At 44.4% G+C, this 15375-nt stretch overlaps 1 protein-coding gene across 1 annotated transcript in view; it reads left to right on the top strand.

Moving 5' to 3' along the window:
- LOC136316917 (sal-like protein 4) overlaps positions 1–15375 on the top strand; it is a 63825-nt gene that overhangs the window by 31278 nt on the left and 17172 nt on the right. The window lies entirely within an intron of this gene.

Genomic DNA, 15375 nt, shown 5'->3' with positions numbered 1-15375 from the left:
TATGTATATTTTTTGAATTAGTGTTTTGGGTTTCTTCAGATAAATGCCCAGGAGTGGAATCACTGGGTCATAAGTTCCATTTTTAATTTTTTTATGAACCTCCATAATGTTGTCCATAGTAAGCCACCACAATTTTTTTCTTAGAGAGGAAATTCTCTCTTTTTTTTAACTTTATTGATTTTTAGGGAGAGGGAAGGGGGGTAGAAAGGGAGAGGCAGGAAGCATCAACTCATAGTAGTTGCTTCCTGTATGTGCCTTGCCTGGGCAAACCCAGGGGTTTGAACTGGTGACCTCAGTGTTCCAGGTCAGTGCTTTATCCACTGGGCCTCCACAGGTCAGGCAGCCGCCACATTTTTAATAATTTGTTACAGCAACCCTTGGAAACTAACATAGCTTCTGTCAGCAAAGTGCTTGGCTGTTGATACTAAATTTGTAGGAGGAAGAAATGTTACCTGCATCACAGTCTGTTTTAGGAGCAAAAGAAGAGCTTTCTCAGAAGCCTCTCAGGAGACTGCTTCCCTTCCATCCCATTGGCTGATATTGGGCCACATGGTCACCTTTAAGATGCACGAGGCTCTGGGAAAGTAGATATTTAGTAAAGGGAGCAGAATAACCAAGGTTGAATTGCTGCCTTAAATAAAATGGGAGGTTTTTTTAAACAAAAGGTACATGGGATTGGAGGACAATTGGATAGTTAAAGGACATTATCTGCCATAATATGATATCTGTATTGCTAAAAATTTATAATGGTAATTTAGGTTTGAGTGTCAGAACACTGACAAGGTCATGAGTATTCTTAGTCCCTTGCTACTAAGGGATCCTTGGGCTAGCAGGAAGGGCAGCACCTGGGAGCTAGGCTGAAATGTATAAGCTTGGACTCTACCCCAGATCTAATGAGTCCAAATCTGCATTTTTAGCAAATCTCCGGGTGATTTCTATGCACATGAGAGCAGTTGGTCTATCTAGGTGACTCAGACTAACATGACTAAACTACTGAAGATAAAGCGAGTTGCTCTTGTGAAACAGGAACAAATTGGCATCAATATGCTGTATCGGAACAGCGAGAAACAGACGTCCTGCCACACACACAATTAAGTAGCCAAATTAAGTCTTTAATGCCGGGGACCACATGGAGACCCAAATCATTCAAATCAATGCGGCCTGAACACAGTGTGGGGCTAGTTTTTAAAGACGAAATTACAGACTGATTGGGGAATGGGGAGGAGAGGAAGCCTAGCAGTAAAACAGAGCAGTGAAACAAGCTCTCTTACAATGTTTATCTATAAGGTGAATTCAGGGAGAAACATTCTGGGAACATCTGCAACCTTCTGGAACTCTCCAAGGCTACAGCCTGGGAACCCAGCTTCAAGGCCAGGGGTAGGGAGTCTTTTTAGAAAAAGTTCTAAAGTCTCTTTGTTTTAGAGAAAGTAAGTTCTGCCAAAAATTATTCATGCTAAGAGCTTTTCTTGTCTATATTTCAAATATTCAAGAAAATACCAAGTCCAGTAGGCAAAAGTCAGAAACTTTTGTTATATTGTAATATGAGCATAATGTGAAAGAACACAGAAAGAAAAAAGATGAATTTTTTTGGTCAAGTTTAAATGGAATGAGATGTACCTGACGACCATTGTACCACACACTACCATCACATTTATGATTATACTCAGTAATATTAAGTTCCTTACAGCACATAGAAGTACCAATTAATAAGTCTTCACCAGAAAAGAATAACCAAACAATCTGATTAATTCTTCAGTCTGAAGACACATTTTGTGTTACTAGGGATAACATTAAAGCTAGATGAATTGGTGTAAGCCTACTTCAGAAATCCAGCACTTCCCTTCTGTAAGATTTTAATTCCTTATCAAAACACTTTGTAGTGGATGAAAGCAGTTTTCTTGTTCATTCTTTAATGAGACCCTACAGTTCTATTTCATGCCATCCATTCTACAAGTCTCTTAAGAACCATTGATATGTACCTGACCAGGCGATGGCGCAGTGGATAGAGCATCGGACTGGGATGCGGAAGACCCAAGTTCGAGACCCCGAGGTCACCAGCTTGAGCGAGGGCTCATCTGGTTTGAGCAATAGCTCACCAGCTTGAGACCAAGGTTGCTGGCTCAAGCAAGGGGTTACTTGGTCTGCTGAAGGCCCACGGTCAAGGCACATATGAGAAAGCAATCAAAGAACAACTAAGGTGTCGCAACGAAAAACTAATGATTGATGCTTCTCATCTCTCCATTCCTGTCTGTCTGTCCCTATCTATCCCTCTCTCTGACTCTGTCTCTGTAAAAAAAAGAACCATTGATATGTGTGTATGTATGTATGTATATATACTTATTGCCTCAGCCTCATTTTGTGGGAATAGAAATACTTACAGTTTGCAATGTTGCCTTAGGCCAGAGTTCTTTTAAAAGCAAACAGATTGGTTTAAAAAAATTATTTATAATCGACTGTAGCTTCCAGTTGTTGTGCTTGTGCTGAAACTTTAGTGTACATTCATAAACCCCAAAGTTGGAAATAAAACAGTCGAGTCAGCATTTTACTTGGGGTGTATATACCATACCAATTTATTTGAGTGGGGTTATTTGCTTTTTAACAGTGAAACTAGATCGGTATAAAAAACCAATATTGACTAAATGTACTGCTTGAATTGATGTTTTATCACAGAACTCTTTCAGGTAGCAAACTTGGATAACTGTTTCTTTAAGGGGGATAAAGCAGGCTGTAAAAACGGCAGGCAGATCGAAGGCATTAAAATCAGACGTTTCATAAAAGATATAGGAATGTCCAATAAGCATGTGACAAGGTGCTGAACATGGTTAGTTAACATGGAAGTGGAATTAAAACCCCATTGATATACCTACCACTGTAGTGACTAAAATGAAAAAGAGTGAGGACACCAACTATTGGCAAGAATGTGGAACAACTGGAGTTTTTTTGAGTTGCTAATAGGAGTGTAAAATGCCACAGCAACTTGGAGGCCTTTTTGTCAGTTTCTTGTAAAGTTAAACATACTCTAGGACCCAAGACTCCCACTCCTAGGCATTTCCTCATCAGTCATGGAAAACATTTGTCCTCCAAAACATTGTAAAAAAATTCCTGTTAGCAACTTTATGAAAATCCCAAACTGGAAACAACTCAAGTGTCTCTGAGCAGGGGAATGGATATCAAATAGTGGTATATTTATACAATGAAATACTACTGAGTAATAAAAGGAAGTAAGCAAATAGGACATGGACCTGACGACTAAACACTGAGGAATCCATCTCAAAGGCATTATGTTGAATGAAAGATGTCAGTCAGTCAGATTCCATGTAAATGGAATGCTAGAGCAAGCACAACGAACCTGTGCTGATAACAATCAGCAAGTGGCAGCAGGGCCTTGGGGATCGAATGGGCACTGACTGAAAAGAGTCACAGGAAAGCTGTGGGAAGGACAGACTCCATGCTGAGACCAGCTCAGCAGTGGGTGTGCACGAGAGGAAGGCGCTACAGGACTTGAGGAAAACACAGGACACAGCATACAGAAAAGATGGGTACCGGGCACTCCCAGAGTCTAGGACTGAGAGCCCACATCTCTGCAGCCTCGTTGTATTTATTGGTCTCTTTGCTCAAGCAAAATAGCAGAGCCTGGGCTCAGGTGCAGAGAAGGGTCATTAACGAATACCTTTCAGGTATGTAGGGAAGAGGCCATAGGGATCAGCTGTTTCCTTTAAACAATCTTATCAGTGCTCGCAGGGACAGCGTTCTGCCCCCGCAGGACTTGGCGTTCCCAAGCCCTCACCAGATACTTGTCTCAGGACAACGGTCTAATTCCAGCCATTTTCTTACGTACTGTACCCCCTTTTGTTTTTTTGTATAGCCATGGGAACAGTTTTTGCAGCCTCCTGTGTTAATTGCCGGAGGGTTTGTTGGGAGCACCAGAGGAAGCTTCTGCAAGAAGAGCAAAAACTGCAACTGTCATGTTAGGGGCCGTCACCAAAGTCTTCTGCTGCTGCAATTGTTTCTCTGCTTCTTGGCACAGATGTTTTATCTACCCCCAGGTGGAAGAGCTGCCTACTTTGTTGTTTGCGTTGGTTCCGCCAGACGGGTGGTCTGGAGGGTTAGTCCCTCCATCCGCATGATTGGGGGTTCCAGGTCGTACATGAGTTTTCTCCGTTTTCTCTCGCTCATGATAAGGCTTTAGTCGACGAGAGTACCCAAAGTGGGGCTTCTCCTGTAGAAGGTGAAATAACAAGCAAAACTCTGTCCTCAGGTTAACAATTGTCCCGTTGCCCAGAGATTGCTCACCGGATCCGCCACCGTAGAAGTGGGCGTTCTGAAACAGAAGAAGCCGAGTAATGTTGATCTGCGGCTGTGGAGGGCAAAGAAGGGGGATCATTCAAAAAAATTGAGAGTCAACAATGCTTTATACAATTAAGTTGTAGGTGGATCTTTCTCCCTTTTTGTAACATTTGCAGGCGTCCCCAAACTACGGCCCCCTGAGGCCATTTATCCAGCCCCCACTGCACTTCTGGAAAGGGCACCTCTTTCATTGGTGGTCAGTGAGAGGACCACTGTATTTGGCAGCCCTCCAATGGTCTGAGGGACAGTGAACTGGCCCCCTGTGTAAAAAGTTTGGAGACCCGATTTAAGGAATTTGCAGACCATTAGCAATGCCACGCCCAGTGTTAGAAGCTGATAAAAGTTCGAACTGCGTTTTGCACGTTAAAAACATCAGCTTGAAGCTGTGCAGGGTCTAAGGTTATGATGTCAGACACTATTCCAAGAAGTACGAGTCTCATCATAACTGTGTGGGGTTACACAAAATGAGCTGTGATTCCGGACAACAATGAAGTGTAAGCTGTATCTTTACAATTAGTGGTTCTTCATTTTCCAAATCTACTAGGCATGTGTTGATTTCTTAATCATTGTGAATTTGACTTCCCCATGCTAAACCAGCATTTTCATGCCATTTTTGAATAAATTCAGTAGTGTGGATACTTGGACGTAAGGCTACTCCTGACACCACTGCGACAGTAGTAAGCAGGAGAGCAGCGATTAGCATTCCAATAACCCTTTTGGCACGTGATTGTTTACAAAAAGATAGAACTTGCGTCAGTCACATCCATCTGCCCAATGTGATCTGGTTCCAAGCCTCGGGGATTAATCCCAGGAGGCAGTTGTTTGGGATTGTTAATTATCTGACATTTAGGACACATGCGTACAATGTCGTTAGCCTGTTTCCAAGACAACTGGAATCTAGCACAGGGCCCGTAGCATTAACATGAGTCAAGTCATGAGGCCGACTTGCCTCTGTAAGAGCGGGCATAACCAGTTTGTCAGCTGTAGCACTGCCTGCAGCTAAGGGTCCTGGTAGATTAGTACGGAACGATATGAGCGAGTTTATTTTGTATAGTAATTTTCACAGGTGGGACATTCATCCAAATTTTTCTGTTAGAGCCCTGCTTGTCCAGAGCTCCTAAGTCCTTGTGAGCCGCGGACCGTCTGACTTGATCCATTTGGAGTATAGGGCAACAATAAAAACTGAGTGATACATTCTCCAGGGTCTGCCTCCCATGGGATTGAGGAAGACATCAGGACTCAAATTTCCCCAGTATAGTCACTGTCAACTCCAGTATGAACTCGGAATCCCTTTGATCAGATTAAACTGGAACGTCCTAGCAGAAGTCCCACCGTATTAGGGGGTAATGGTCCACATACAGCGGTCTGAACCTTTACAGGGTCCTACCCGTGGGTTAAAAGAATACCCTCTCTGGTAGTAACATCTACTGCTGCACCCCCGCTGTGGCTGGGGTAACTCCAGGAGGCTGTGGAGTATTGCTCCCGAGGAAGCTCGGAAGCTTCCTGCTGCACTGGGCATGTTCCCTTTTGGGAATGGGGCTGGGAACACACCCCACTCGTGATTTCTTTTCCTGAAACAGTGTTCCATTTTTATGATACTGAGAATGGCATTGGCTAGACCAGTGCTTACCTTTCCTACAACGTGGGCACATTCCGGCGGCTTGCCTCCCTCGTTCCCTCGTTTCTGCTGAGGAGCTATTCTATTGCCTTCTTTATTCTAGTTCTTGTTAGTCTGTCCTAACTTGCCACAATTATAGCATTTGCCTGGAAATTTTGAGTTTAACTTTAATCCTGCCATAGCTTGAGCCATGATAGTAGCCCTGTAACTCTTAGTACGTACTCCTTGGCAGATTTTAATGTATCCAGTTAAGTCTAATTTTCCTTCCATTGAGCCGATAGCCTTTTGGCAATCTTGGTTAGCATTTTCAAATGCTAATAGTTGGAGTAAAGTATCAGTAGAGCAGCTTTGACATTGGTAATTTTTTTTAATAGCCTCTTGGAGCTGGGCAATGAATTCAGTATAGGGCTCCTTTGGTCCTTCCAAAACCTTTTGCAAAGAGACAGCTGCTTGTCCCTTAAGATTCAATCTTCTCCCAAGCTCACAAGCAACATCTCCTAATTTGGGCAATGGCCTGATCATTCATAGGAAGTTGATTTGGGACACCTGCCCCTGCTCCAGAGCCCACCAATTGTTCTAATGAAAGGAATGTTACGGGCTCTGTTCTGTGCAGCTGGAGTTTCGGCATGGCCATGCCACCAAGTCTTAAATTGCAGAAATTCCCCAGAACTTAACACAGTCTGAGCCAAAGTGTTCCACCAACAGGAATTAAGTGAGAACCTTCAGCAAGACCCTGAATCAGGCTGTAAATGAAAGGAAAATTAATTCCATATTGTTGTACAGCCAATTTAAATTCCATCAGTATTTTAAAAGGAATTGATGCATGGGTGAATTTATAAACACCATTTGGATTTTGGGGATCCATCCCAGGGGCCACTCTCTCTGTAACTTACTGGAAAAGCCATCTGTAACGCATCCAAATCTCCCTCTCTACGGGCCTGTAATACTCCTTTCTGAAGAGCCGATAACTGTGGTGGAGACTCCCTGGGTACAAAAGCGGGGGGGGGGGGGGGGGGGGGCAAAGGTTCCGCAAAAATCAATGAAGGGATCAGATGGCAAAGGTTTGTCAGCCTTCGGAGCACTTTCAGGTTCAGTGTATTTAATTTTCCCAAATTCTTCATCTCCATCATCATCACCACCACGACCACCACCACCAGTATATAAAGGTTCTAAAACCGATTTTACTAAGGTCCAAGTTTGCCATATTGTAACCGGCAGTGGAACACCTTGAGCATAAAATTTTTTCAACTTTTTTCCTACCTTTTCCCAATCGTGGAAATCTCGATTTCCTAAAGTAGGGAAGCAAGTACAATGCTTCTCAATTACCTGTAATAATTGCTGGCTTTAGCCCTGTCAGCCTTCAGCAGTTGTTTAAGAGAGACACAGGGACGGCATTGCACAGCACTGTCCCCATTCCCCATTGTTACCCTGCACTTTCCTGAGGATGCCCTGACTACTTTCCTGTGCCGGGCTGAACGGAGGCCTCCATTTTCCCTCGGGGGCCAGCAGGTATTTCCTTACTTGATCACTCTGGCCATCCTTCTTGCAAACGGGTCACTTCCAATTGGGGCCCTGTTCTGGTCGGGTCCCTGTTCGGCAGGGCCCTGTTGGGGTGTCACTTGCTGAGACCAGCTCAGCAGTGGGTGTGCACGAGAGGAAGGCGCTACAGGACTTAAGGAAAACACAGGACACAGCATACAGAAAAGATGGGTACCGGGCACTCCCAGACTCTAGGACTGAGAGCTCACATCTCTGCAGCCTCGTTGTATTTATTGGTCTCTTTGCTCATCAAGCAAAATAGCAGAGCCTGGGCTCAGGTGCAGAGAAGGGTCATTAATGAATACCTTTCAGGTATGTAGGGAAGAGGCCATAGGGATCAGCTGTTTCCTTTAAACAATCTTATCAGTGCTCGCAGGGACAGCGTTCTGCTCCCGCAGGACTTGGCGTTCCCAAGCCCTCACCAGAGACTTGTCTCAGGACAACAGTCTAATTCCCAGCCATTTTCCAACATTCTATGTCTTGATTAGATTGGTGGTTAGTTACATGGGTGTATAATTGTTGAAAATGATTGAACTGTATACTTAAGGTCTTTGGGTTTATTTTATGTCAATTATACTTTGGATAAAACAATAAGCGCCCCTCCTTCCCTCTTCCCATCCAAGAACATGTTTGCCCAAACAACCTACAAAGCAAAAGATCCTCTTTCAGCCTAAGGCCTCCTAGGCGGTACTTTGCCAGTCCACACTCGAGCTCTAACCTTGCTCCTCTGCGTGGATTACCAATCTGAACCTGATGATCCTGGGGTTTTAACTCCAGTCTCACTTTGCTGTTTCAGTAAAGACTGCCCTTCCTGCCTCAAGTTTTATTTTTCATTCCTGTCATAGCTTTTCCTTGATCCTTTGACTAAAAGCACTTGTTGGTAAGGCACAATATATATGAAAAAAGGAAAAGAAAAAAGTTATCTCTTTTTTTTCTTGTGGGAGAGAGAAGGAGAGAGAGAGAGAGAGAAAGAGAGAGAGAGAGAGGGAGAGGGAGTCAGAGAGAGGGACAGATAGGGAGAGGCAGACTGGAAGGGAGAGATGAGAAACATCAATTCTTCGTTGCGGTTTCTTAGTTGCTCATTGTTTGCTTTATCATATGTGCCTTGACTGGGAGGCTACAGCAGACCGAGTAACCCCTTGCTCGAGCCAGTGACCTCAGGCTCAAGCTGGTGAGCTTTGCTCAAACCAGATGAGTTCGTACTCAAGCTGGCGACCTCGGGGTCTCGAATCTGGGTCCTCCACAACCCAGTCCAATGCTCTATCCACTGTGCCACCACCTGGTCAGTGTAGTTATTATCTCTTTTGAGCCTTGTTCCCTCTCTATTTTTTTTAAGGACAGCACAATGTTATGTTTGGCTTTTCTAACTGCCAAATCTAATGTAATGTAATTACTTAATTAGATTAGATTACTGTTTATATTAAACTCAAATAATGATTAAATTGAAAATTTTGTGGCGAGAACTCACAGGTAGAATCAGCCGAAATCAACCAGTGCTTGTCTTAACCCATCCTTTGTGTGTCCTGCCGCCCTCACCAGGCGACACACAGGCCTGAGCTGACAGATGAGCGGCCCTGTTAGTGGAATACATCTAGGTCACAGTTAAGCTCACATAGGAGGCCAAACATGGGTAGCAGCACTTCCAAATCTCTCTCTCAGCATTGCCATATGGTAGGAATTCAGGTCGTGCCCTTGGGAGGTGTCTCCCCTCCCATGCTCTGTCGCCCCAGTACACAACCCACCTCCAGCTCCAGAGTTCACAGCCTCTCCAAATGATGACTTTCAGACCCTGTTTAAATTGTGGTATAACATATATACAGTTGTGGCGGCTAGTCTTCCTGCTCTGGTATTCCCCTCCTATGGGGAATCTGGCTGGTCCGTGACGAGTTAAACAATAGAATGTGGCATCAAAGGCCTTGTGCCAGCTCTGAGCCTAGCTTGAGGAGCATTGGATAAGATTCTGCTTCTTTTCTCTTGGAACACTGGTGTTTTAGGGGAGCTCTCTCAGTTTAGATCCTCCAAGAAGCAAACACAGGCCAGTTATATCTGCAGGAGACTTATTAGAGGACATGCTGGGAAAGGATAAAGGGACAGCGAGTAGGGGTAGCCTGGGAAAACTAGCACGTTGTGTTGCAGGTCTGACATTCCCTTACTCAGCAGGTTTAATGAGCCCAGCTTCGGGTGACCAAGGGCTGGTTCTGGCGGTCTCTGAGAACTTTGACAAAGTCTATACACTTGTACTGCTGTATAAAAAGTGAAGAGTGGGAGAAAAAGACAAAACAATAACATCCCCAAATACAACTGAAAATGAGGTTCTTTAGAACTTTAGACTTTTTAGGATTAGTAATAAACCAACAGGAGTATCCATCAGTCTTGGTTTGAGAACAGGCTTCTGCCTGCATTTGCAGTCAGTACCAACCATAGTTAAATGGTGGAAACTTCTGGAGAAGAGAAACAAGGGAGGAGTGTTGAGTCCCAAGTGGCTGCAGTTTCTCTCCAAACAAATCACCCCTACCTGCCCAAAAGTGTAAGATTATTAGTTTTTTGGTCCTATCTCTCTGCAATATCTGACAATTCAATCATTGCCTCCTCCTTAAAATTATTCTATAGACCCCAATGAGTTTATGCTTTCTGGATTATCTTTTATCCTGTCTGATAATTCCTTCTCAGTTCTAGATGGGCAGGGAGCTGGATAAGGAATAAGAAATGACCATTGAGGCCCTGGCTGGTTGGCTCAGTGGTATAGCGTCTGCCCTCTGTGTGGATGTCCTGGGTTCAATTCCAGGTCAGGGCACACAGGAGAAGTGACTGTCTGCTTCTCTACCCCTCTCCCTTCCCCCTCTCTTCCACAGCCATGGCTCAATTGGCTTGACTGAGTTGGCCGCTGGCACCGAGGATGGCTCTTCTGTAGCCTACTCCTCAGGCACTAAAAATATCTTGGTTGCTGAGCAATGGAACAATGCCCTAGATGGGTAGAGCATCCCCCCATAGGGGGCTTTCCAGGTGGATCCCAGTGGAGGGCGCATGCATAAGTTTTCTTCTCTGCCTCCCCTGCTCTCAATTCAAAAAGATTTTTTTAAAAAGGAGATGACCATTGAATTTGTGGTTATGATGTCATCTGTACTTTTAGCAAAAGCAGTGGGGAAGAGAAAGAAGACAGATTGCTGGGGACAGAGGGAAGAATTGTGAGTGACTGTGGGCCTCCATTTCACAAAGCTTGAGATTGCTATTGTTTTTGTTTGGGGTTATCATTTGCTGCTTTTTGCTCTCTCTTGTCTACTTTATTAATGCAGTTCACCAGGCAGTTAAGGTACACCTGCTGTGCACAGAAGCTATTCCGGGAGCTGCTGGGGTGCAGAGAGGCCACGGACCCTCCCTGCCCTCCAGCAGCAGGTCTCTGATCATGACCAGGAACCACACGTGCCAGGAACACAGACAGTGATGAATGCCGCATGAAACTCCAGATTACCTGGAGAGATTTATTTTAAAAAATTCAAGAGGGTTGAACACATTTATGTAGGAAGGTAAAAGCTAGAGATGTGTTAATGTGCTTTCAAGGTTGTACTTTAAAACCCAAATCTTACCACTCTAAGCCAGAAACATCCATTGTTTTGAAGATTTTAAAGATGATTGCAGCAGGGATGCAAAGAGAAAGTCAATGTCTAGCTTTTAAATACCAAAACAGCTTCTGAAACTCATTTCAGAGGTTGTGGTTGAGAGTGAAAACCATCTGTTCCCACACAGTTTACGGCCTTTATTAACATGCTTTACTATCCCAATGTCTTCATCAAAAATGACATAACTATCCAGGAAATGCTGACCTAGGAAAATAAAAGTGTAAATAAGAATTGTTCTGTTCAGAAATCTTTGATTTAAAGAAATGTCAGAAACTCAATATCACAATAGATAGCATCATGTGACTGTTCTCTGAGACTTGATTGAAGCACTCACCTCATTGTGTCTATCAGTCCTAAAGCTACTCTATAATATATCAAGATCCATACTTACTCAATCCTAATCAAGCCCCCAGATCAAAAGACCAGCCTTAAATCAGACCTGGTGAGAAAACCCTGGCAAATATCCCAATTTTGCCTTTGTCCTTTGGAGATTCTGTAAGATTGTCAAGGTAGAGATCTCCCTTACTGAAATCAGCAGTCAGCTCAGCTTTGCCCATCAGTAGTTTATTTTAGTGGTATTTTGAGAGAGCCAGTATTGGACACAGTGTAAAAGTCAGTGCTTTTTATTTGCATAAGCCTGGGTTTTTGAGGAAAGTTAAGGTTTTGGTAAATCAAAGGTTAGAACCCTAAAGAAGTAGGGAATAAGATTTATTCATGAACAGTGATTTTAGAAAAAAGAGGAGAAAGAAACGAATGACCCTGTATGAGGATGGGTGTTTAGTTTTGGGTGGCAAAATTATGCTCAGAGACTGATTCTGTCTTTGCCAGGACTTTACTGAACACAATTTCATTGTGGGAATTTAATAAGCCAAAGCGTACAGCGTAATGTCTCCTAATAAGCCAGGAAGAAATAACCTACTGCAAAGCAGAGATAGATTATTTGTGTTATTCTTCCAAGCAAGGGAAGATGAAAGGAATAAAGTCCAAATTTAGTTTGAGGTTGACCTTTTTATATGATTTTGGTTTTTCAGGAGAGATGGTTTTAACCAACTGGGAGCTTATTTCTACCTGGCAGCCACAAAACGGAAGTCCCTTGTTTCTGAAGCACGTTGCTAGGGAACGAAGGTGCCTGGGTTGGCAGGCAGACTTGCTGCTGGGAGGGTTATCACTCCAGGGACTGGTGCACAGCTTCTACCCACTGCCTATGAGGATGCCTCCCAGAGGCAGGAACCCGTGTCCCTTCTCTTCCTGAGACCGCTGCCCAGTGTAGCACTGCTGCCCACTAAATTCTCCTCAGCGCCCGAGACTGACACTCGGACCAGCTGAGTTATCCTCAGTGCCCGGGACACACTCGAACAAATTGAGTCACTGGTGCTGGAGGAGAAGAGAGGGGGGTGTGTGGAAGTGGGGAAGAAGCAGATGGTCACTTCTCCTATGTGTCCTGACCGGGAATTGAACCTAGGACATCCATAACGCTGGGCCATCGCTCGATCCACTGAGCCACCGGCCAGGGCCACATTTCAGTTTCTTTAAAGATCTTTGGACCATTTTTGCCATGCTACAAGGCTCCTTTATTATAAACTAAATAAAATTTTCACACACATTTGTTCTATATTTGGGAATGGTTGGGGGTAGGATGAAGACTTAGTATGTAGCTGTTGCTTTGAAAAACCTTTCACTCATTCTGTTTTGGGTTCCACCCTGCACCCCACCTTAAGAGGGCCTTCTCCCTCTAGTTTCTAGACTTTCTTGGGAGAACATGGATTGCTATGGATTGTCTTTTCCCCTTCTTCCCTCCCTCCCTCCATCCATCCATCTTCCCTTTCCTTCCTTCCTTCCTTCCTTCCTTCCTTTCTTCCTTCCTTCCTTCCTTCCTTCCTCCCTCCCTCCCTCCCTCCCTCCCTCCCTCCATCCATCCATCTTCCCTTCCCTCCCTCCCTCCCTCCCTCCACCCATCTTCCCCTTCCTTCCTTCCTTCCTTCCTTCCTTCCTTCCTTCCTTCCTTCCTTCCTCCCTCCCTCCCTCCCTCCCTCCCTCCCTTCCCTCCCATCCGTCTTCCCTTTCCTTCCTTCCTTCCTTCCTTCCTTCCTTCCTTCCTTCCTTCCTTCCTTCCTTCCTTCCTCCCTTCCTCCCTTCCTCCCTTCCTCCCTTCCTCCCATCCATCCGTCTTCCCTTTCCTTCCTTCCTTCCTTCCTTCCTTCCTTCCTTCCTTCCTTCCTTCCTCCCTTCCTCCCTTCCTCCCTTCCTCCCTTCCTCCCTCCCTCCCATCCATCCATCTTCCCTTTCCTTCCTTCCTTCCTTCCTTCCTTCCTTCCTTCCTTCCTTCCTTCCTTCCTTCCTTCCTCCCTCCCTCCCTCCCTCCCTCCCTCCCTCCCTCCCATCCATCCATCTTCCCTTTCCTTCCTTCCTTCCTTCCTTCCATCCATCCATCCATCCATCCATCCATCTTCCCCTCCCTCCCTCCCTCCCTCCCTCCCTCCCTCCCTCCCTCCCTCCCTCCCTCCCTTCCTTCCTTCCTTCCTTCCTTCCTTCCTTCCTTCCTTCCTTCCTTTATACCTTCCTTCCTTTCTTTCTTCCTTTCCCCCTTCCTTTTTTCTTTTCTTCTTCTTTTTTCTTTTGAGGGAGGGAGAGAAGCATCAACTCGTTGTTCTAGTTAACTGTGCCATTGATTGCTTCTCATATGTGCCCTGACCAGGGCTCCAGCCAGTGACCTCAGGGCATGAGCCAGCACCCTTGGGATCAACCAGCAACCTCAGCAGTGACCCTACAGTCGAGCTAGGGACCCAGGATCGGTGACACCTGCAATCCAGCAGGTGACTCCGGGCTTGAACCGGTGACCTTGGTGCTTGGGTTGGCGCTCTGTTGGTTTTTCACCTTGGAGGCACTTAACTTTTTCTGCTTTGTTATGTCATATATACCATTTGGCTATCCACTTTGCAGGTTTCAAAATTTTGTTGTCGTATCTTATCTGCTGTTGCCTTCTCCAGGGCTTTTTGTTTCTTTGCATGTCTGTACCTTTAAAAATTTCCTTTCACTCTTTCCAGTACGATTTTAAAATGGACCCTACACACACACACACACACACACACACACACACACACACACACACGAGGTAAATGTGCCTTGTTTGAGTAGAATAGCATCTAATTCTAAAATATACCCCAAGATACAGCAGTCGTTTCTTTCTCCATCAAGTGAAGGGACTCATCAAGGCTGGAAGAGGGTCAAAGTCCTGCAGATTGAGTCCGGTCTTCTCTGAAAATTCCAATATCTTATGCTGAACATTAGAAATCACAATATTTTGAATCTCAAGTGATAAACTGAAATGATCCAATGTATTAAATGTATCACTGAATTGCACTTTTGAAAGCAGCAGACCCTGAAATATGCAGAAATAGTCTTTCCTGACATGATCAGTGTCATGCTTATATAAGCATCATTTTTCTTGATAGTTAATGTACTCCAATATGGAAAAGCCATTTTATATATGCTGCCTATTTCTTTTCATAGCATAATGAAAAAACAGGCACTCATGGTGGCAGTTTAGTCAGATTACTTCCACATTGAATCCAGAAGTAGGTGGCTGACGTTCAGCTGTCCTGAGTGACTAAAAGAGTGTGAGAAGAAGTGTCATTTTAGTCACACACTGTAGCTGTCATCTATTATCCATTTAACCTTTGCTTGATATACCGTAAATTTTCGCTCCATAAGACGCACTTCTTTTCCCCAAAAGTGGAGGGGGAAATGCCCATGCATCTTATGGAGCGAAAAATACGGTATTTTATTAAATATTTTAACACATCATTTGGTTCAGAATATATATATTTTTTTATTTTCCTCAAAACCCTCAGCGTGTCTTATGGTCAGGTGCGTCTTATGGAGCGAAAAATACGGTAATTTTCTGATTTTCATTTCGAAGACCAGCAGCCTCTCTTGCATCTCAGATTCTGTACTTTGGTGGGAATTGAATTCATCCCCAGTTCTAGGGGTGGATGGTGACTTAAGTGTGGCCGAAGTTTAGCGTTCCTTTGGCCAAAGAAGCTGATTTGTGGTTGGACACGTGACCCAGTTAGACTTAACCAATGAAATTCAAGTAGATGTTAGTTGGAGTGTTGGAAGAGCAGCCAGTTGAATTCAGCCTGAGAGTCTGTGTGATTGGAACAGCTGGGGACAGTCTCTGGAGCCTGAAAATAAAGCTCACCAAGGAGAGTAGGAGCGAAAAGAAATTGTGATGATATTTCTTGAGTGCCTGAA

Source organism: Saccopteryx bilineata, chromosome X (genome assembly GCF_036850765.1).
Source record: "Saccopteryx bilineata isolate mSacBil1 chromosome X, mSacBil1_pri_phased_curated, whole genome shotgun sequence".
Classification (NCBI taxonomy): Eukaryota; Metazoa; Chordata; class Mammalia; order Chiroptera; family Emballonuridae; genus Saccopteryx; species Saccopteryx bilineata.
This window is presented reverse-complemented; position numbering and strand designations above follow the sequence as displayed.